Below are 22,122 nucleotides of genomic sequence, written 5' to 3'. Positions count from 1 at the left end.
ACAGAACCTGGAACAGACTGGAGAGAATGGAATGGAAGAGGAGAGGAAAATGGAAGATCATGAATACCCTGAACCTCTTTTTCTTTGACATTTTAAAAGAATGTTTGAGACCAATAAATGGAATTATTCAAATGTCACTGGGGTGGATTTTGCCAGGCTTGCTGGATTGAGCAAAAAGCATCCTCAGAGGGGCTCTCCGTGCGTGGGTACCTCATAAACCCATGCTCAGGAGCACATCTCTAGAATCCTCGGTATTCTAGCAACCCTCCCCCTCTGATTGGGTCTCTCTGGTTCTTAGACCATCTAGCATCAAAGGGATGAATGGATTCCTGCCTTCCTTAGAACAGCGCTGTCCAACAGGAATGTAGTATGAGCCATCCCTGTAATTTAAACACTTCTAGTAGCTACATTTTAAAAATATAAAGAGACAGGAGTTCCCACTGTGGTGCAGTGGCTTAAAAATCCGAATGCAGCAGCACAGGTGACTGCAGAGGTGTGGGTTCAATCCCTGGCCCTGCACAGCAGGTTAAGGATCCAGCATTGCCAGAGCTATGGCATAGGTTGCATCTGTGGCAGGGATTCAATCCCTGGCCCCAGAAACTTCCCTGGGTCAAGGGTGTGGCCATAAAAAAAAAAAAAATGAGAGACAGATGAAGTAAATTCTAATCATATAGTTAACCTAAATTATTGATATGTTTTACATGATTTTTAGAAATAAATTACCTACTTGTTGGCTGATGATGGAGGTGGCCTGTACTCTCTTAAAAATCCAGTGGGTAGGAGTTCCCATCTGACTAGCATCCATGAGGACACAGGTTTGATCCCTGGTCTTGCTCAGTGGGCTAAGGATCCGGTGTTGTCATGAGCTATGGTATAGATGGCAGACAAGGTTCGGATCCTGCATTGCTGTGGCTGTGGTGTAGGCCAGCAGCTGCAGCTCTGATTCGACCCCTAGTCTGGGAACCTCCATATGCCACAGGAGCGGCCCTAAAAAGCAAAAAAAAAAAAAAAAAAAAAAAAAAGAAAAGAAAAGAAAAAAATCCAGTGGGTAAGTGAAGTAAGTCAGACAGAGAGAGACAAATAACATATGATATCACTTATATGCGGACTCTAAAAAAATCATATAAGAGAATATATTTATAACATAGAAACAAACTCACAGATTTTGAAATCAAACTTATGGTTACCAAAGCGGAAACTGTTGGCGAGGGCGGGAGGAGAAGCTAGGAGTTCGGGATTAAAATATACACACTACTGTATCTAAAATAGATTACTTGCAGGGATCTGCTGTGTAGCACAGGGAAATCTATTCAATATTCTGTCAGAACCTATATGTGAAAAAAGAATGGATATTTGCATACGTATAACTGATTGCCTTTGCTGAACCCCTGAAATGGATACAGTGCTGTCAACTATACCCCCCAAATTAAACAAACAAACAGACAAACAGTAGTTTGCCCTGAGTACATCTTGATGTGAATGGTATATATGTGTATATATATATATTTATATATATATATTTTTGTCTTCTTGCTATTTCTTGGGCCACTCCCGTGGCATATGGAGGTTCCCAGGCTAGGGGTCGAATCAGAGCTGTAGCCACTGGCCTACACTAGAGCCACAGCAACTCGGGATTCGAGCCGCATCTTCGACCTACGCCACAGCTCACGGCAATGCCAGATCCTTAACCCACTGACAGGGATCGAACCCGCAACCTCATGGTTCCTAGTCGGATTCATTAACCACTGTGCCATGACGGAAACTCCGAGAATGGTATATTTTTAAGAAAATGTTTCAAGTGGTACTTGGAGGTAGAATTCATAAAATGGACAGTTGAAAAGGTAAATTCATACGCTCAAGTTGTCTAAACATAGGGTAACATGTTATCTACCAGCTGAAGCAAGTATCTGCTTTTAGATTTAAATTAGTTAAACTTAAGTCAAATTTAAAACTCAGTTCCATAGTCCCACTGGCCACCCTGCAAGCACTCAATGGGGCCATCAAATTGGATGAGAATGTGTGAGTTTCTCGTGCTTGGAATGGAACTCTTAGTCCGTGCCAGCTTGTATTAGCATACAGATTCCAGCCGTATTTTAAAAAATAATACATTGTGACCAAGTGAGTTTTATGCTAGGAATGGAAGGATGGCTAATATCCGGAAACCGTCAATGAAATTATCATATGAACAGAGCCAAAGAGAAAAAGCCACATGACCAATCCCATCTGTGTTAAAAGAGTATTTGACAAAATTTAATTTAAAAAAATACAGTGAATAAATAGGAAATTAGAATTTCTAAAGCTGTGAGACATCTGTGGGTCTCCAGGGTCCTACTGGGTGAAGGGAGTTCTCTGGTCTTTGGTGTCTAGTGGCAATCAAGAGCTGCCACTTCTCAAAATGCTCTCTGCAGACATCAGCCTTTATAAGCTGGGGGGACTTTCCAGCACTGAAATTCTCAGCTTACTTGCAGGGGGACAATTCCTCATTGTAGGCACACTGGTGGGGGCTGCTCTCTTATTTATTAGGAAGACAAGGGGAGCCAGACCTGTCTTCTTCCTGCTCTCTGGAAGGTAGGGAGTAAACACTTGAATGCTTCCTCCTGGAATTTTTTTTTTTTTTTCCTTTTAGGGCCACACCTGCAGCATATGGAAATTCCCAGACTAGGAGTCAAATCGAAGCTACAGCTGCCGGCCTACACCACAGCCACAGCAATGCAGGTTCTGAGCCACGTCTTTGACCTTCACCCACTGCGCATGGCAACACTGGGTCCTTAACCCACTGAGTGAGGCCAGGGATCGAACCCGCATCCTCATGGATGCTAGCTGGGTTCGCTAACTGCTGAGCAGCCACGACAGGAACTCCTGCAGCTGCACTAATTGCTTTGTGTCCTTGCCCCTTTCCGGCCTGATCAAAATCCTAGGAGGGATGTTCCCATCCTGGCGCATCAGAAACCTGTCTGCTGTCTGTTCTTGGCCTCCAGCCAACTGACATTCTCCAGCCATCCCAGGCACTCTCACTGTGACTTATGTGTCCTTCCTGTGTGTCTGGGACCGAGAGCAATGCCTGTCACGCGAAAACCAGGACCACCACAGGCAGGTGCTCTCCGTGCCACATGCAGGAGACTCTCGGGAGTTCCCTGTCCTGCAGCCCGACGGGAAGTTTCATGCCCCAGAGATGGTCTGGCTTTTCCTTGTGATGCAGATTGTGAAACCAAGCACGGCCCTGTGGGGCTCCTGGGTGCAAACGCCTTTCTGGGCTCCCCATTTCTTTCTTTTTCTTCTTCTTCTTCTTCTTTTTTTTTTTTTTTTTTTTTTTGAGGGCTGCACCTGCATTGTATGGAGGTTCCCAGGCTGGGGGTCAAATCAGAGCTGCAGCTGCTGGCCTGCACCACAGCCCCAGCCCACGGTGGATCTGAGCCATATCTGCGACCTCCACCACAGCTCACGGCAACGCGGGATCCTTAACCCACGGAGGGAGGCCAGGGAGCAAACCTGCGTCCTCATGGTTGCCAGTCAGGTGTGCTAACGCTGAGCCACAACGGGAACTCCTGGGACCCCCATGTCTTGCTCCTGGAAATGGGCTTTGTTCAGCCACCACGATCTTCCCAGGGACAGGTTCAGACTCGTGCTGATCAGGAAAGGGAGGGGATGCAAAGCCAAGGGCGGAGCCGTCAAGGAACAGCTTCGAGTCCTTCCGAGTCCTTCCGAGTCCTTCCGTGGCCTTCTCCCTGACTTAACTGCACCCTAAACACAATCACCCATAAGCCAAAGATTCGGCACCCTGCGCACAATCGCCTGTGGGTGAAAGAGGATTAGCACAGGATGTTTTTCAGGCACTTTCCTAGTTGGTTTTCATCTCTGATCAATCCGCCCTTTTCGCAAGTACGGTTATTCCAGGCAATAACCCAGAAGACCACCGCCAGGATCAGGCCGAGAGCTCCTGGCTCCAGCTTTGATGACCAAGATCCTTCCAAAGAAAGAAGAATGTATGTTTGTCCCAATCCTGATTCCTATCCGAAACCCTGTTTTTCTCCTTTTTACTATAAAACGCCTCACAATTCTTTCCAATGGAGGGGGGAGGCGGGGGGGGGGGGGACCACAGTCTTTATGGCATTAGCCTGCTGTGACCCTCCTTTGCCTTGCCTGGCAATCAAGAGAGCTATTTTTTTTCCTCCTTTATCCAAAACTCTGTCTCTGCGTTTCAATTCGGCACCGGCACACAGAGGCCAAATTCCGGCAACAATTGGAGTAACAGATGGTGACTTTCGTTGTCCTTAAGCAAAATAGACCAAAGTCTTCTGTTCTGAAGACGTAGGCTGCACCGGGGGGGGGGGGGGGGGGGGGGGGGGGGTGTGCGCGCGGAGGATGAGGAAGGAAGGAAGGAAATCCATTTGATTTGAAAAACTCCCCTGCTGAATGTACTTATCAGATGTAAATAAATCAAGTCTCCGTCTACAAGGAACTAGATAAATAAACTGTGGTACCTCCCAAGAAAGCTACAAAGTGCAAATCTAAAGAAAAAAAAAAAAAAAAAGAGAGAGAGAGAGAGATAGGGAGCTCTAGGTACTGAAATGAAAAATCTCCCAGGATATAGTCTTAAGTGAAGAAGGGAAGATGCCGAACCACATATGAAGATGTAATTGTCTGTGTGAAAATGTATAAAAATAAGAATCAGGGAGTTCCCCTGTGGCCAAGCAGTTAAGGACACAGCCTTGTCCCTGCTGTGGCTCGGGTCACTGCAGTGGCCTGGGTGGGATCCTTGGCCTGGGAACGTTCACATGCCATGGGTGTGGACCAAAAAATAATTCAAAATAGGTTATTCCTATTTTATTATGTTTGCATAAACATTGGAAGGACCCCCAAGAGACTCATAATAGGGGGGACCTTCAAGGGAGGGAAAAAAAAAAAAAAAAAAAAAAGAAATGAAGGGAACCTGTGTGGAATTGCAACTTCTCTCTGTACGTGTATAAATTTAAAATGTTAAACATGTGAACATATTACTTACTTAAAATTATATCTATATATAGATTAGATGACTCAAGGCATGGAAAACATTTAGAACAATGGCCCCATATCAGAATGTGCTAATTATTACTCAATACATAATATATATTGATGTTATAGAAAACGTGCTGTGGAAAGTTCTAGAAAGATGCAGCAGAAATTGATTCCGACCAGAGGGAGGACTAGACAAGTGGAACATGGGTATGAGTGACAGCTCTTTCCCTATCTACCCTTTTTTGGCGTATTTTCTCATCCTCTGCCATGGTAAATGTATTACCAAGTCAAACCGCAGAAGGATGCCTGCATTTTAATGAGCTATATATAATCTGCCAGGCAAGGAGCTTTATGATGACAAATGAATACAGATGCCTTTTTCTAGTGCGCTTCTAGGAGGAGATGACAGCAAGTGGATAAGAAACGCTGCAGTCTCTTTCACAGATAAAAATAATGGAGATCAAATATCCACGGGCTGATGGCTTGAAGGCCAAGACTGATTTAACCCCGAGTCCGTGATCCCCGGGCGTGGGATTTATTCCACATCTTTTGAGGGGTGTCAGAGTTCTGTGAGCCAGGCTGCGGCCAGGAGCCAGGGGTAACCTCCAGGACCGCCACGTGGTCCCAGGAACCTGTGCCTGCCTTCTGGGACCTCAGCACTCAGGAGGCTTCCATAAAGATACCTCGGCTCAGGTCATCTAGGGCTGAGCCCATGCTGTTACCGCTTGTGGTCTCTCTAAATCTGTCGTTAAAGGGTGTTGGCCAGCGGAAAACACACGAAAACAGCTCAAGAAGGTCTGCAGAGCTGTCCCCCTTGGCGGGTTGCGGGGGCGGGGGGGGCGCATCCGTGTTAGATCGCCCTCTAGCGGACTCTGAGGGTAAAGCACCTTCAGCTTGGAAATGGACCAGGGGTGTGTGCATTAGGGCGAGAAGACCAGAACCACCCGGGGCTCGCTGCTCTGCGCACACGTTCACGGGGAGCCATTGGGTAAACACATACCTGCACTACTTGTTTTTTGCCCAGAGAAATAAAAGGAGGAAGTCTGTTGCGGGCTGAGTGAAATGGCCACTGGAGGGTGTGACGTTTGAGCTGAGATAAAAGGATGAAAGACGCCAGAGTCCAAGGATCAGGGCGGGGGTGGAGGTGGGGGGGGAGAGACCCTCCCCCCCCACCTCCACCCCCGCCGGCCCCACTGTGGAGGAGCAGGAAGGCCAGTGTTGATGAATCCAGAGTGACAGCAGAACGACGGGTGTGAAATGAAGCAGATAACGTGGTGTTGTCACAAAGACAGATACACAGATGGATGAAACAGAATATAGATTTCAGAGATACATACGCACATAGAAAGCCACCTCATCTGTGAACAAATGCTGGCAGCATTGCAGTGGGGAAAGGGTGAACTTTTTCTTTCTTTTTTTTTTTTTGTCCTACTGAGCCAGTGACCCCTACCCTACACCATATCCTCAAATAAATTTCCAAGTGGTTCTTAGGTCTGACAAAGAGAAAACAATACACATTCAAGAATAACACATCTTGGAGTTCCTGTCCTGGCACAGTGGTTAACGAATCCGACTAGGAACCATGAGGTTGCGGGTTCGGTCCCTGCCTTGCTCAGTGGGTTAAGGATCCGGTGTTGCCGTGAGTTGTGGTGTAGGCCACAGATGCGGCTCAGATCCCGAGTTGCTGTGGCTCTGGCGTAGGCCGACGGCTACAGCTCCGATTTGACCCCTAGCCTGGGAACCTCCATATGCTGCGGAAGCCGCCCAAGAAATGGCAAAAAGACAAAAAAGTAAAATAAAAAAATAACACATCTTCACTGCAGTGGCTCAGGGTCCTGCTGTGGTGTTTTTGAATCTCTTGCCTCAGGGAACTTACATATGCTGCGGGCATGGCCAAAAACCCAAAACCAAGGAGTTCCTGTCATGGCTCAGCGGTAAGGAACCTGACTAGTACCTTTGAGGATGTGGGTTCAATCCCTGGCCTCACTTAGTGGGTTAAAGATCCGACGTTGCCGTGAGTGTGGTGTAGGTCTCGCGGATGAGGCTCAGACTGGGCGTTGCTGTGGCTGTGGTGTAGGCTGACAAGTGCAGCTCTGATTTGACCCCTAGCCTGGGAACTTACATATGCCGCAGGTGCGGCCCTAAAAAGCAAAGAAAAACAAAACAAAACCCAAGAATAAGACATCTTGAATTCCCTGGTGGCTTAGAAGGTTATGAACCCTGAGTTGTCACTGCCGCAGCCCAGGTTGCAGTTGTGACTCATGTTCAATTCTGGCCCTGGAAGTTCAGCATGTCACAGGTGAGGCAAAAAAAAAAAAAAAAAAAAAAGAATAAGACGTCTTTGGGATATTGGGATTGGCAACAATTTCTTTTTTTCTTTTTCTTTTTTTCTTTTCCAAACACATGGCATATGGAAGTTCCCGGGCCAGGAAGTGACTCCCAGTTGGAGCTGCAACCTACGCCACAGCTGTGGCAACTGCAGATCCTTGACCCACTGTGCCAGGCTGGGGGATCGAACCCATGCCTCCACAGAGACAAGCCTGATCATTAACCCACTGTGCCACAGTGGGAACTCCTGGCAACAATTTCTTAACCAGGATACAGAAGCAGTAAGTACTAATGAAAAGTGAGAAACTGAACAATCTTAAAATGGAGAATTTCTGTGCCTACAGACAATGTTTGTGTCTCTCCTCCCCAAGTTTATATGTAGAAATCCTAACTTCCCCCCTCCCAGATGTATTTGGAGGTGGGCGGCTTGGGGTGGTAATTAGATCATGAAGGTAGAGCCCTCATGAAAAAGAGGGCTGTCAGGGAGTTCCCATTGTGGCTCAGGGGTTAACGAATCCAACTAGGAACCATGAGGTTGCGGGTTCGATCCCTGGCCTCGCTCAGTGGGTTAAGGATCTGGGCATTGCTGTGAGCTGTGGTGCAGGTTGCAGATGCAGCTTCGATCCCACGTTGCTGTGGCTCTGGTGTAGGCTGGCAGCAACAGCTCCAATGAGACCCCTAGCCTGGGAACCTCCATATATTGTGGGTGCAGCCCTAGAAAAGACAAAAAGACCAAAAAAAAAAAGAGAGAGAGCAAGAGAGCGAGCTGTCTATGAGCCAGGAAGCAAGTCCTGGCCTGCCACTGACTCTGCCCCCGCCTTGATCTTGGCCAGTCGGGTAGTGTTCTGTTAGAACAGCCTGATTGGACGAAGACATCTGTTCACCAAAAGTCACTTCTGATGAAATGTGGGGGTGGCACCTCTTGTGTCCAGATCCTCTGCAGAGATGTCCCTAGACCTTATCACTCCTCAGGGGACACAGGTTTTGGCTGCACGGGGATCTGGCCTCCAGGGCACTCGTCACCCACAGAGTCTGTGTGGTTTTCAGATGTCTCAATGGACCAGTCAGCCTTTGAGTCAGGAAACAGCAGACTCAAAATGGGTGACTGGTGGAGAGCTTAACTGTTTACAGCGGTGTGACCAGAGTGTAGGAAAATAATCCAGGATCTACTGTCCAGTAAAATAAAAGCAATGCAGAGCGCATCAGGGTTATGCCACTTCGTGAAGAAAGTTGAAAAATGGGATTACATTTTCCTGTGTTCTGGGTTTTGCACAAATAGTGGAAACATGCATAAGAAACTCATTGAGGGAGTTCCCTGGTGGTCTAGTGGTTAAGGATCTGGTGGTGTCACTGCAGCAGCTTGGGCTGCTGCTGTCTCGCAGGTTCAATCCCTGGCCTGGGAACTTCTGCATGCTTCTGGCATGGCCCCCCCAAAAAAATAAATAAAAGAAAACCATCATGTGGTAGCATGTGAGGAAGGGAGGGGAACTATTTAAGTGTAGTAGCAGGAATGAGTTTTTTTTTTTTTTTTTTTTTTTTGGGTGTATCCATGGCATGTGATTGAACCTGGGATTGAACCCATGCCACAGCAGTGACCAGAGCCAGTGACTAGTGACAATGCTGGACCCTTAACTGCTAGGCCACCAGGGAGCTCCACAATATCTTTTAAAAGTTACGCCTTTCCCTATTATTTGGATGTCTTAAACTCATAGATGTGTTACCCACGTAGCAGCAATATATTAATTAGGAGGCTCCCATCAGGAAAAGCATTGGAGTTCCTGTCGTGGCTCAGCGGTTAACGAACCCGACTAGTATCCATGAGGACAGGGGTTTGATCCCTGGCCTTGCCCAGTGGGTTAAGGATCCAGCGCTACCGTGAGCTATGGTATAGGTCGCAGAGACAGCTCAGATCCTGCATTGCTGTGGCTCTGGCGTAGGCTGGCAACTGTAGCTCTGATTCAAGCCCTCGCCTGGGAACCTCCATATGCCACAGGGGTGGCCCTAAAAAGACCAAAAAAAAAAAAAAAAAAAAAAAAAAAAAAGGAAAGAAAGAAAAGCATTCAGAACAGTGCCTCAATTGTGGTGTCTTATTACCTACTCACCACTAAATCTATATGAGTAGCTGCAATGAATTTCTGGAAAAAGATAGGGAAGAGTGGTAAGAAGGGAGGGGGGTTGAGAAAACTGGAAAATTGGGGTGTGGGGGGACATTTATGGGACCTAAAAATTGTTTTTGAGATGTAGTTGACATATAGCATTGCGTAGGTTTAAGGTGCACGTGTTGATTTGACACGCTGATATATTGTAATGCAATGGCCACCACAGCATAGGTATCGATTTGATACATTTAAATATTGCAAAATGATTGCACAGGAGCCGGAGCTCACACCCCATCATCTCACTTAATTACCATTTCTTTTCTGTGGTGGGAACACTTAAGATCTCGTCTCCTAGCAACTTGGGAGTTTATAATGCAGTATGGATGACTCCGATCATCACGCTGTGCATTCGACCTGCAGCACCAGCTTATCCCAGTTCTGTGCCCTGAAACCTCAGCTCCCCACTTCCGGCACCCCCTGCCCTGGTAAGTACCATGGACTTTTTTTTTTTTTTTTTTTTAACTACGTGTGGCTTTTTTAGATTCCATATATAAGTGATGGCCTACAGTTTTTGTCTTTCTCTGATTTATCTCACTTAGCATCATGTCCTCAAGGTCCATGCCTGTAGTTATAATCTTTCTTCTTCTTCTTCTTCTTCTTCTTCTTTTTTTTTTTTTTTGGCCACACCCATGGCATATGGAAGTTCCTGGGCTAGAGAGATGAAATCCAAGCTGCAGCTGCAACCTATGCCACAGCTACAGCAATGTCAGCTCCTTAAGCTGCTGAGCCAAAAGGGAACTCCTTTTCTTTCTTTCTTTTTTTTTTTTAGTGAGGTATAATTGACATATTGCATTCTGTTAGTTTCAGGTGTATAACATGATGTACTATGTGTATATATTGTGAAATGACTACCACAAGAGGTCCAGTTAACATCTATTACCACATGGTTATTTTTTTTTTTAATTTTTTAATTTTTTGGTCTTTCTGGCGATTCGAATTTTTAAGACCTAATCTCTTAGCAACTTTTTTTTTTTTGCTTTTTAGGGCCGCTCCCACGGCACATGGAGGTTCCCAGGCTAGGGGTCTCATCGGAGCTACAGCTACCAGCCGACCCCACAGCCACAGCCACGCAGGATCCAAGCCACATCTGCAATCTACACCACCGCTCATGGCAACACCAGATCCTTAACCCACTGAGCGAGGCCAAGGATCGAACCTGCAACCTCATGGTCCTTTGAAGGATTTGTTTCTGCTGTGCCACCACGGAAACTCCAACAACGTTCAATTATACAATTCGGTATTGTTAGTTACTATTATCATGCTGTGTATTATGCCACCACCACTTACTTTCTAACCTGAAGTTTGTACCCATTTGTAACTTTTTGTTTTGGCTACACCCATGGCAAGTTCCTGGGTCAGGGACTGAACCTGCACCATGGCAGCAACCTGAGCCACAGCAGTGAAAATGCAGGATCCTTAACCTGCTGAGTCACCGGGGGACTCCCGGTAACCCTTTTTCTTGTATGTCTGCCATTCTGTCCTTTGTCCTTTGCGATTCACCACGTGTGTTATTACTGAGTCAGAAGCTGGCTGCATAATTTCCTCTGGCGAGTGGGGAGTCTTATGATGGGGAAAGGAAGGCAGAGACCTCTCTGTCACCCAGCGTCTGGAGGAGACTTAACTGAGCTTGCCCCTGGGCAGAGAATACCAGCCGCACTGCAAAGATTGACAGAGAGATACACAACGATTGCTGACATGCTCCCCCACAAGTGTCGGGGAGGAAGGCCAGAATCTGACCCCACGCCCCACATCTCTAGATCTGGGCTTCCCCCCAGCGCTTACCTATCACTGGGATCTGGTTTCTGTGAGTCGAGTCGGGTGGGGTGGGCCTGTCCACCCAGCAGACTGGGAGCTGCTCCAGGGCTGCAGCCCCACCCGTCCCTCTCCAAGAATGAGAATCCTAGGAGGTTTCCAGAATGTGTCATTCCCAGATAAACTTAGGCCTGGAGAGTGAGGCTGGGCAGGCCCCAGGGAGCTCTGTCTGTCTGTTCTGGGCAGGAGTCTGGGGCAGGCTGTTTCAGGAAAGAAACTTTTAGAAAAGGAAGGCAGGGTTTTCAAGGCAAGGCTGGGCCCGTGAGGGCTCTTGCTCGCTGAGAGCTCCCTCTAGGGGCTGTGATGGGAAAGTGCACTTATCCCAGACTGAAAAAGACGATAATATTTGGAGCTGCCCGTGTGGCCCAGCAGGTGAAGAACCCAAATAGTACCCATGAGGATGCGGGTTCCATCCCTGACCTCACTCAGTGGGTTAAGGATCCAGTGTTGCTGTGAGCTGTGGTGTAGGTTGCAGACGCTGCTCAGATCTGGCATTGTTGTGGCTGTGGTATAGGCGGGCAGCTGTAGCTCAGATTAGATTCCCTAGACTGGGAATCTCCCTATACCATGGGTGTGGCCATAAAAAGAAAAAAAAAAGGTGATAATACTCTTCCCTTAGGCCATTATTTGTTGACTGGGCAGGCCAAAGGACGGTGGCAGGGGATAAGACAGGCACAGTCCATACAATGAAATATTAGTCATAAAAAAGAACCAAGTTGTGCCATTTGTGACAACATGGATGGCCTAGAGGGTATCATGCTAAGTGAAAAAGGTCAAACAACACAGAAACAGAGTCACAGACACAGGTTAAGGGACCTGGAGAAAGAGAAACAGGAATGGCTTTCTTGACATCAGAACTCATGTTGGGAGTTCCCTGGCGGTCTAGTGGTTATGATTCAGTGAGTTCACCCTGGTTCACTCTCTGGCCCAGGAGTCCCAGGCACAGCCAAAACAAAACAAAGACATTTTAGCCCAACCCATTGTGTGATCTAAGCCTGGCTACAATGCTGGCTTTTGAACAAGTCTCAGAAATTAATGATCTTAAGGGAGGGAAAGAAGGAACCAGGGAGGAGCAGTCAAGAGACAAGAGTGCAGCCTTGGGGCAGATCCTGGTTCCTCCTCAACAACACAGTCTTTGAGTCTTGTGGGACCTGATGCCCCACCCTGGAGCTGGGATGTTGACTCTCTAAAGCCTGGCCTCTGCCACCTTGGCCCCAATTCTATGCTGAATTCTCCTCTGCTCAAGCCCTCTCACGAATATGCACGGCTCCTTAGCTTAAAACTTCCCCAGTTTTGCTAATTGAGGGTGACACTGCTTTGGGAAAGATCCCTGATGTTCTCCTTATGCACTGCAAGTAATAAATCCTTCCTTCTCCCACTCTTGGGCTTGGTGGTGTATTGGCGTGACACCCACCAAGAGGCGAACTCAGTTTTCAGGTAGCAAACCAACAGGGCATTGCCAAAGGGGAGAGAAGTGGGGGTAGGAAAGAAAGAGGTGGGGAGACTGAGAGGGACACGCATCCAGAGACGCAAAATAAATGAGTCACAGGCAAAAGAAATGCAAGAGTGGGGGATATAGTCAATAACCACATAATAGCTTCATACGGTGACAGATTGTAACTAGACGGCTCCTGGCGATCATTTTGAAATGTATAGAAATAACCAATCACTATGTTGAGTTGCAGCAATTAACCTAGTGTTGTAGGTTACTTACAGTCAAAAACAAACGTGCCAAGAAACAGACAGAAAGACGTCAGGTTTGTGGCTGCCAGGGGTGGGGGTGGGGGAATTGGATGAAGATGGTCAAAAAGCAGAGAATTCCAGTTCAATGATAAATAAGTACCAGGGCCATCGAGTAAAACAGGATGAATTTAACTAAGTACTTATTTATGAATTAAGTATGTACCAGGGCCATCAAGTAAAACAGAGAATTAACCCTGCTCTGCGTTATATATGAAAGTTCTCATCACGAGGGAGACAATTTTTTTCTATTTCTTTTCTTTTCTTTTTTGGGCCTCCCCCATGGCACATGGAAGTTCCCAGGCTAGGGAGCCAATCAGAGCTGCAGCTGCCGGCCTACACCACAGCCCCAGCAGCACCAGATCTGAGCCGCACCCGCCATCTACACCACAGCTTGCAGCAATGCTGGATCCTTAACCCACTGCGTGAGGCCAGGGATCGAACCTGCATCCTCATGGACACCAGCTGGGTTCTTAAGCCGCTGAACCACAACGGGAACACCCTCTTTCTTTCTTTCTTTTTTTCTTTTTAGCTGCACCCAAAGCAGGTAGAAGTTCCCAGGCCAGAGGTCAAACCCACACCACAGCAGTGACAACGCCGGATCCTTAACCTGCTAAGCCACTAGGGAACGCCTCTATTTCTTTAATTTTGTATCTCTAGGAGATGGTGGATGTTCACCAAACTTACTGTGATTCTTAATTCATGAAGTGTGCAGATCAGGTCATTAGGCTGTACCCTTAAACATATGCAGTCCTGTATGTCAATTACAGCTTGATAAAATGAGAGGAAAATTTAAAATGACAGACATGGTCCATCAAGGGCCACAATCTAAGGAGACAGAGAGAAGATACATAGGGAAAAAAAAAAAAACTAGAGGCTTTCAAATACGACAGGTGGAATCCAGGTGAGGATGTCTGGGGGTCCTGGGAGGGGAACTGGCAGGTGCGGGAGCCATGCCTGAGATGGTAAATCCGAGCTGAGGACTGAAAGATAAGGGGGAGCCACCCCTGTGAAGAGCCTCAGCGAGTCTGGACATCCAGACACAGGGGAGAAGGAGCATCAGGACCCAGCATAATGGGGATGCAACTTAAGTGTATGAAAAAAGAGTCAGAGGCGTTCCCTTCGTGGCTCAGTGGAAACAAATCTGAATACTGTCCCTGAGGACGCAGGTTCGATCCCTGGCATTGCTGTGAGCTGTGGCGTAGGTTGAGGATGTGGCTCGGATCCTGCGTTGCTGTGGCTGTGGCGTAGACTGGTGGCTACAGCTCTGATTGGACCCCTAGCCTGGGAACCTCCACATGCTGTGGTGTGGCCCTAAAAAAAGACAATCAATCAATCAATCAATCAATAAGGAAAAAGAAGGAATCATAGAGAGAGAGACGCTGGCCAGGAGGTAGGAAATAAACAGCTCTGGTTAGCCAAAGCCAGATCCTGTCAGGCCTTTTTAGGACACAATTAAGTCGCTGGCTTTAGTTCAGGGTGGAAAAGGAAGCAATTAGATGCCTTTTAGAGAGGAAGTGACAAAATCTAATTTCTGTGCTGAAAGAATCTGGCTGGGTGGGGGAAAGACAGCAAGATGGGGGTTCCCTGGTAGCCTCGTGGTTAAGAATTCAGCATCCGGAGTTCCCATTATGGCGTAGTGGTTGGCAAATCCGACTAGGAACCATGAGGTTGCGGGTTCAATCCCTGGTCTTGCTCAGTGGGTTAAGGATCCGGCATTGCTGTGAGCTGTGGTGTAGGTTGCAGACGTGGCTTGGATCCTGCGTTGCTGTGGCTCTGGTGTAGGCTGGCAGCTACAGCTCCGATTAGACCCCTAGCCTGGGAACCTCCATATGCCGCGGGAGCGGCCCAAGAAATAGCAAAAAGGCAAAAAAAAAAAAAAAAAAGAATTCAGCATCCTCAGTGCTGTGGCGCAGGTCGCTGCTGTGGCGCGGGATCCATCCCTGGCTGGGGAACCTGTGTATGCCACGGGCACAGCGCCCCCCCCCCCCCACTCCCCAAAGACAGCAAAGTGGAGAGTGTGAAGCCAGGAAGCCAGGTGAGAAGCCCAGAGCAGACCTGGGGACGTCATTGGGGTCTTTGGGGAAGATGCCGGCGGTCTTTGGCGGGTGGCTGCAGGGCACCCAAGGTAATGGGAGCTTCTGCAACTCAGCCAGTCTCTACAGAGCGGAGTGTGTCCTATACTGCCAACGAAGCCAGGAAGAAGACAAAGTCCCTGTGCTTGTGGGGCTCCTCTTCCACAAGGGGGGACTGATAAGTGACCACACGAGCACGAAGGCTTAGCCCGGGATGTCTGACCTGACCCGGACAGTGAAGACGGACAGAGCCGCGGAGGGGACTGGGAGGGGCTTAGGCCTCCGAGTCGCCCGCAAGGTGATCAGCAAAGGCCTTTCCAGAGATGATGCCTGACCTGGGGCCCGAAGAGTCCCCAGGAGAGCCTTCCAGGAGAGGAGATGCCAAGTTCTAGGTCACTGCTGCGGCGCAACTTTGAGCCCCGGCTTGAGAACAGCTGCACGCTGCGGGCGGAGCCAAAACCACCAGGCGCGCCCTCGTGCAACCAAGGACAGAGGGTCATCTTAGAGGGACTCACCTTATGATAGACTCACTGTTCCGCAGAAATCCGCCCCAGGATTGCGAGCTGAGATTGTCTGAGGAGCCAGTCGTCCCAGGTGATGCTGACTGGGCTCTGTGATGGTTGAGAGACATCTGGTCAAGAAAAGATAGCAGGGTTATTCCACCAGGTATATAGGAAGGCAAGGTCATTGGGGACCAGGGAAGTCCCTGGATACCTTTGCTGGGTATGTCGGCAGGACAGGGGCTTGCTGCTCTTTTCCCCAGCATTTCTCAGGGTTGCGTTTCACGCAAGCTACCTGGATGGGTGAGGACCGTCTCCTTCTGGAACCAAGCACAGGGCTCCCAGGAAGGGGTGGGTTCAAGCTTAGTGCTTTTCAGCTCGGACACAAAGCCCTGCATGTTCAGAAACCCTCCCGGCCCCTCTGCTGCCCAGGAGGGGGGATTTGGAGACCAGAGGAACTGACAAAACTACAGTCTTGGTGTTCCCATTGTGACTCAGTGGTTTAAGAACCCGACGTAGTGTCCTTGAGGATGCAGGTTCGATCCCTGGACATGCTCAGGGGGTTAAGGATCTGGCGCTGGCTGTGGGGTGTGGTCTAGGTCACAGATGCAGCTTGGATCTGGCATTGCTGTGGCTGTGGTGCAGCCCTCAGCTGCTGCTCCAATTCAACCCCTAGCCTGGGAACTTCCATATGCCACATATGCAGCCCTAAACAGACGAAAAGAAAAAAAAGAACAAAACAAAACAGGACATGGTCTCATGCTATCTGTCATGCTGTGAGTAATTAATATATCTTTGATCTCTGACCCCGGTGTCTCGTACCTTCTGCCAGCATCCATGAAACAGAGTAAGACATTGGTTTGTACTAGTGCAAAATCCGGGACCCCCGAGCGTGACCTTGAGAAACGGATCGCTAAGATCTCTGAGAGCTTTGGCAGAGACTGTGGGCTCACTCTCCATTCCAGACTGTGAGGGATGAAGTCAGAGTTCCCCTTGGATTAAGACCTCATTCGCTACAGGATCTGGAGGAATGCCTGGGACAGAGTAAAGAGGTTACATAGAAGGCACTGTGCTTCTTAGCATTTTTAAATTGTTGTTATGGAGACATGCAGAGACACACTTTAAAAAGAAGAAGGGCTCATCTGGGGAACTTCTGGGAAGAAAATGAACATATCTGGGGGATTTGGCCTCAGGCATTCTGGGAAGCAGATGAATTCATTTGGGAAATTGTCCTACACTCAGAAAAGTTGTCATCCCATGGACACAGATAAGAAGGTGCTGAGAAACATGCTTTTTTTTTTTTTTCTTTCCTTTTTTGGCCACCCCACGCCATATAGAGTTCCTGGGCCAGGGATCAGATCTGAGCCACTGTTGTGACCTACACCCACTGTGCCGGGTCAGGGATTGAACCTGTAACCCTGGCGCTGCAGAGACGCCGCCAATCTCCATTGCACCATAGCGGGAACTCTAAGTGTGCATTTTTTGTGTGTCTATATCTATATCTACAGAGAGAGGGATTTTATTATGGGGAATGAGCTGGTGCAATTGCAGAGACTGATAAGTCTCAAGATCCGCCTTCGGCAAGCAGGAGACCCGGAAGAGCTGATGTCTCCTTCTTGATCACAGACTCAGGAGGAATCAATATTTCAGTCTGAATCCAAAGCAGGGGAAAAAAAGGGAGTTCCCGTTGTGGCTCAGTGGAAAAAATCTAACTAGCATCCATGAGGATGCAGGTTTGATCCCTGGCCTCACTCAGTGGGTTAAGGATCTGGCAGTGCCATGAGCTGTGGTGTAGGGCACAGACACAGCTCAGATCTGGTGTTGCTGTGGCTGTGGTGTAGGCTGGCAGCTACAGCTCTGATTCGACCCTCAGCCTGGGAACCTCCATATGCCGTACGTGTGGCCCTAAAAAGATTAAAAAAAAAAAAAGAGAGAGAGAGAGAGAGACGCCAAAAATGCAACTTCCCAGCTCGAAGGCAGTCAGGCAGAAGGACTTCTTTCTAACTCAGCCTTGTTCTATGCAGGGCTTCACCTGATTAGATAAGGCCCACCCCCTTGCAGAGTGCGGTCTGCTTTACTGATTCAAATGTTAATTTCATCCAGAAATGCCATCGCAGACACCCCCAGAATAATATGTCAACAAATATCGGGGCACCTCGTGGGCCAGCCAGACTGACACAGTGAATTAACCATCACACTCAGGGAGTTCCCGTTGTGGCTCAATGGGTTAAGAACGTGACTAGCATCCATGAGGAAGCAAGTTCCATCCCTGGCCTCACTCAGTGGGTCATGGGATCTGGCGTTGCCTCGCTCACTGGGTCATGGGATCTGGCGTTGCCATGAGTTGTGGTGCAGGTCGCAGACACAGCTTGGATCTGGTGTGGCTGTGGCATAGGCCAGCGGCTGCAGTTCTGATTCAGCCCCTAGCCGGGGAGCTTCCATATGCCGCAGGTACGGCCATAAACAAGCAAACCAAAAAAGAAACCAACCAGCCAACCAACAAAACCCCATCACACTCAGCCTTTACTCTGAGCTTCTGGGGACAGAGCTCTGCATCTGAACTTCACTTGATCTATGTTTTTGGAAGGATTCGGGGAAAATCTGAAAAGCATCATGGGGAGGAGCCAGGGCACAGGTGTAGACAGCCTAGGTTCAAACCCTGTCTCTACCATTTAGTAATGAAATGCCTGTTACGTATTTGCTGCAAAGATTTGCTGCAAAGATTTCCTCTCAGATCTGTGTCATCCTGTTGCTTCTTCCATCTGAAAGCGGAGTCTGTACTATACATAAAATAAATAAGCAATAAGGATTTACTGTACAGCACAGGGAGCTATATTCAATATCTTGTAATAATCTATAATGAAATATAATCTGAAAAATATATAAATATAACTGGCTGTACAGCAGAAATGAACACCACATTGTCAATCAACTATACATCAATAAAATAATTTTTTCTTTTTCTTTTTAGGGATGCACCTGCTGCCTATGGAGGTTACCGGGCTAGGGGTGGCATCGGAGCTGCAGTTGCTGCCCTACACCACAGCCACAGCAACACTGGATCTGAGCCGCAACTGCGACCTACACAGCAGTTTCCAGCAACAACAGATCCTTAACCCACTGAGTGATGCCAGGGATTGAACACACATTTTCATAGATGCTATGTTGGGTTTTTAACCCACAGAGCCACAATGGGAACTCCAATAAATAATTTGGAAAAAAAAGAAATAAAGGAGTTCCCATCGTGGCTCCTTGGTAATGAACCCAACCAGTATCCATGAGGATGTGGATTTGATCCCTGGCCTTGCTCATTGCGTTAAGGATTCAGCATTACCATGAGCTGTGGAGTAGGTCTCAGACGTGGCTCGGATCCTGAGTTGCTGTGGCTGTGGCACAGGCCAGCAACTGCATCTCTGATTCGATCCCTAGCTTGGGAACCTCCATATGCCACGGGTGCAGCCCTAAAAACACAAAGAAATAAATTCAAGGAGTAAATAGGTACTTTATAAAAAAAAGAATGAAAAAAGAAAATAATCATTGAAACCAGAGGCCAAAAGTTTCAACTTATTAGTGAGAACACCTTCAAACAATCTCCAAAAACAAAAAACATTCGCCCATATTAGCTCTGGGTTATTCATTCATCTTTGTGTGGATAAGGAAGAAAAAAGTTAGCAAATATTTACACACCCAGTGTCTTAAAATTAAAGTCTAAAACACATATATTCTATAACTTCCCATCATAAAAGATAATACTCATCAGATTGATAGTTTTTTTTTAAGAATCCCAAGGATGATAAACTTGAAATTAGGACTGACAGTAATGGGCAATCATATTAAAATGTTTCTTGTGAAAAATTCTGCTGATTGAAGGCTGTGTGTGAAATCAGGTTTGTGGAATGTTGGTGAGTTGTGAGTGTTTGGTTATCACAAGTCTGTGATAACCAAACACTGGCTGATAGATATGGAACCTGCTGATGTAGCTTTAAGTAGCTTAACGAGTATAGATGTTTGCACAGATTATCTCAGAATTTAGGACAAATATAAAGTTCTTCCTTCCTGCAAAGTTATCCTGAGCGTAAAATAAACCAACGGCTCTAACAGGTACCAGTGGAGAGGGTTGCGCAGATTGCCCTTGAATTTGGAACAAATGTAAAGTCACTTCTCCCTGCAGAGTTATTCTGTGCATCAAATAAACAAATGACTCTGACAGGCAACTTTAGAACAGTGGTTCTCCATTGAAGAAAATTTTGCCTCCTCTTTTTTTCTTTTTCTTTTGACTTTTTGGCCGCACCTGTGCCAAGTGGAAGCTCCTGGGTCAGGGATTGAACCTGAGTCACAGAAGCAACCTGAGCCACTGCAGTGACAATGCCAGGGAACTCCTGTCCCCTGTTTTAAAACACAGGTTCTGTTGCTATCCAGGTATGGTGAGGCCAACAGATCAAGGCATGGTTGCCATTGAAAACACAGCTTTTTTTCTTTTCGTTGTCTTTTCTTGGGGGGCCGCATCTGCAGCATATGGAAGTTCCCAGGCTAGGGGTTGAATTGGAGCTACAACTGCCAGCCTACACCACGGCCATAGCAATGCCAGATCTGAGCAGCGTCTGCCACCTACATCACATCCCAGGGCAACACTGGATCCTTAACCCACTGAGCAAGGCCAGGGATCAAACTAGTATAGTCATGGGTGCTACTTGGGTTTGTTGCCACTGAGCCACAGCGAGAACTCCAAAAAACATGGTTTCTGGGGAGTTCCTGTCATGGCTCAGTGGTTAACAAATCTGAATAGGAACCATGAGGTTTCGGGTTTGATCCCTGGCCTTGCTCAGTGGGTTAAGGATCCAGCGTGAGCTCTGGTGTAGGTCGCAGATGTGGTTTGGATCTCGCATTGCTGTGGCTGTGGTGTAGGCTGGAGGCTACAGCTCCGATTGGACTCCTAGCCTGGGAACCTCCATATGCCAAGGGTGTGGCCCTAAAAAGGCAAAACAAACAAATGAACAAAAAAACCTGGTTTCTTACTGGGATATAATAAAAAATATGTATTTGATTTGCATCCCTGGTTCCTGACACAGAGCTTCTAAAACGCTTATAGGCGTTCCTTGGTGGCACAGTGGGTTAAGATCTGGAAGTGTCCCAGCTGTGGTGCAGGTCGCAACTGTGGCACTGGTTTGGTCCCTGGCCCCAGAACTTCCACATGCCGTGGGCATGGCCCCCCCCAAAATTATTTAAAATTAAAAATAATGATATCACTTATAACTGGAATCTAATATCCAGCACAAATGAACATCTCCTCAGAAAAGAAAATCATGGACTTGGAGAAGAGACTTGTGGTTGCCTGATGGGAGGGGGAGGGAGTGGGAGGGATCGGGAGCTTGGGCTTATCAGACACAACCTAGAATAGATTTACAAGGAGATCCTGCTGAATAGCATTGAGAACTATGTCTAGATACTCATGTCGCAACAGAAGAAAGGGTGGGGGAAAAAACTGTAACTGCAATGTATACATCTAAGGATAACCTGACCCCCTTGCTGTACAGTGGGAAAAAAAAAAAATCTTCAAAAAAAAATTAAAAATAAAACCCTGTAATTTTCTGATAGATAGACCTGAGAAAAGCATCATTTGTTTTATTTGGTCTTTGCCCAAGACAACATAAAACCCTGGAATCTCCAGAGTCATAAGAATGCCTTTTGCAGAGGAAACGAATCCGACTGGGAACCATGAGGTTTCGGGTTGGATCCCTGGCCTTGCTCAGTGGGTTAAGGATCCAGCGTTGCCGTGAGGTGTGGTGTAGGTTGCAGACGCGGCTCGGATCTGGCATTGCTGTGGCTCTGGTGTGGGCCGGCAGCAACAGCTCCGATTCAGCCCCTAGCCTGGGAACCTCCATATGCCACGGGTGCAGCTCTTTAAAAAAAAAAAAAAAAAAAAAGCCTTTTTGTACATTAGAACGTAGGTGAAGATGTAGAGCAATGATGATGAGGATGGGTGGGGACCCCTCCATAGCTTCAGGAGGTCCCCAGAATGACCAAGTCACTATGAGAGGGCTGCAACTTTGAGCCCGACTCCTTTCTGACCCCTGGGGGGGGCGGTGTTTGAGTTAACCGCCCATGGCCAGCGATGTCACCGATCATGCCTCTGCAATGCACTCTCCATAGAAAACCTGAAACGATGGCCCTTGGGGAGCTTCTTGCTTGGGAAACCTATCAAGATGCTGGGATGGTACCATCCCGTAGAGGCTTGGAGGTTCTGGGTCTCCTTCCCCCACAACTTGCCCGTGCATCAGTTCTCCCCGGCTGTTCCTGACTTGCATTCTTTTTCTTTCTTTTTTTATTATTGAGATAGAGCTGATTTACCACTTTGCAAAGTCTTTCCACGGACACTTAGGTTGTTCCCATGTCTGGCTGTTGTGAACAGTGCTGCAATGAACATGGGGTGGGGGATGTATCTTTTTTTTTTTTTTTCCTCTTTTAGGGACCCACCCATAGCATATGGAAGTTCCCAGGCTAGGGGTTGAATCA

At 47.6% G+C, this 22,122-nt stretch overlaps 1 protein-coding gene and 1 long non-coding RNA gene across 15 annotated transcripts in view; one reads left to right on the top strand and one right to left on the bottom strand.

Annotated features, from left to right (window-relative positions):
* The window catches only part of LOC110261039 (uncharacterized), a 40,496-nt gene that overhangs the window by 8,643 nt on the left and 9,731 nt on the right, over window positions 1–22,122 (top strand). Inside the window, exon 2 of the long non-coding RNA XR_014806670.1 lies at window positions 9,764–9,907. This is a non-coding gene — a long non-coding RNA (uncharacterized LOC110261039). The remainder of the gene's footprint in view (window positions 1–9,763; window positions 9,908–22,122) is intronic.
* Window positions 1–22,122, bottom strand: part of MYADM (myeloid associated differentiation marker) — a 42,020-nt gene that overhangs the window by 13,693 nt on the left and 6,205 nt on the right. For 8 of the 14 annotated variants that reach the window (XM_084961971.1, XM_084961980.1, XM_084961977.1 and 5 more), the window contains one exon: window positions 15,625–15,740. The gene's annotated coding sequence lies outside the window, so the exon portion shown is untranslated. Of the gene's footprint in view, window positions 1–15,624; window positions 15,741–16,431; window positions 16,644–22,122 lie in introns of all 14 variants that reach the window. The other 6 variants (XM_084961972.1, XM_084961979.1, XM_084961975.1 and 3 more) reach the window with 1 other exon arrangement.

This window comes from Sus scrofa, chromosome 6 (genome assembly GCF_054392235.1).
Source record: "Sus scrofa isolate SSC_HxYL_T2T_F1_AM1 chromosome 6, Sscrofa_HxYL_maternal_Yorkshire_Landrace_v2.0, whole genome shotgun sequence".
Lineage (NCBI taxonomy): Eukaryota > Metazoa > Chordata > Mammalia > Artiodactyla > Suidae > Sus > Sus scrofa.
This window is presented reverse-complemented; position numbering and strand designations above follow the sequence as displayed.